This window comes from Clinocottus analis, unplaced genomic scaffold (assembly GCF_023055335.1).
Source record: "Clinocottus analis isolate CAN_PGR_092001 unplaced genomic scaffold, fCliAna1.0.p SCAF_26, whole genome shotgun sequence".
NCBI classification, from domain to species: Eukaryota; Metazoa; Chordata; class Actinopteri; order Perciformes; family Cottidae; genus Clinocottus; species Clinocottus analis.
The window spans coordinates 712,501-713,321 of record NW_027175998.1 but is presented as its reverse complement, the minus strand read 5'-3'; the positions used below and the strand labels follow the sequence as shown (position 1 = coordinate 713,321).

Here is an 821-nt window from a genome sequence, read left to right as displayed (position 1 = left end):
AATGCTATTACAATGTGTCCATAATTGAATTTCAAATCATTACGATGTCACGCGTTGAACATTCAAACTGTCATCGTCAGATTTCCTTTTCTGTGTATAGATTGGTGAATAAATACAGGTTTTAAGTCTACGCAACTGTGAATCGACGCCGCATATTAAAATGCTTTTATTGTGAAATGACAAGAAGTGCTCTGAATCACTCTCGCTAGCTTGACTCCGCTCTGTTTCATTACGGTAGTCGTCCCAACCAGCGGCTCGTGAAGCAGGAGCCAGACAGGAGGATTATCAACAGCAGACACCGCGGTGCTGCTGGCCAAGATTTATGTCTTTACTTCTTCTCGGACTGCACCGACATTTCCACCCAGACCGACGTGAGTAGATAAGTAAGCCGTCCATTCTGCCTCTGCAACCCGCTTGTCATTGACAGCTCCCGTTATTAACGAGATCCAGGGTATTTCATTGACCAAGAGAAATATGGGATATTCAACCGCAAACGATATAGCGTTACGGCCTGGGTTTTCTTAGCCACGGCCAAATTACATTATACGCAGTTGTCCAAAAAAAATAAAAATGTCTTTAAAATCATGGTTGAACGAGGCCTTTAATTATGTTTAATAGTAGACCGGTTGAGCAGTTTTCCATGGAGGTGATGGCTTATCGCATTGCTAGCGGGGATTCTCCGTGGCTACTAGCCTCATGGCTACCGTATACCCCGTACCCGGGTTAAAGGGATTGCCTCTATCATTAAATGTGAAGACATTGCGCTTACTGTTTCCTAATGTACTACAGTGGCGTTAACACAGCCCGTTCTGTCATTCCGG

General features: G+C 44.2%; 1 protein-coding gene across 2 annotated transcripts in view; it reads left to right on the top strand.

Moving 5' to 3' along the window:
- The first annotated feature begins 239 nt into the window (after positions 1–239).
- The window catches only part of LOC137794843 (dual specificity testis-specific protein kinase 2-like), a 12,463-nt gene continuing 11,881 nt past the window's right edge, over positions 240–821 (top strand). The window contains exon 1 of one of the 2 annotated variants that reach the window (XM_068591922.1): positions 240–371. The gene's annotated coding sequence lies outside the window, so the exon portion shown is untranslated. Of the gene's footprint in view, positions 384–821 lie in introns of both variants that reach the window. The other variant, XM_068591924.1, reaches the window with a different exon arrangement.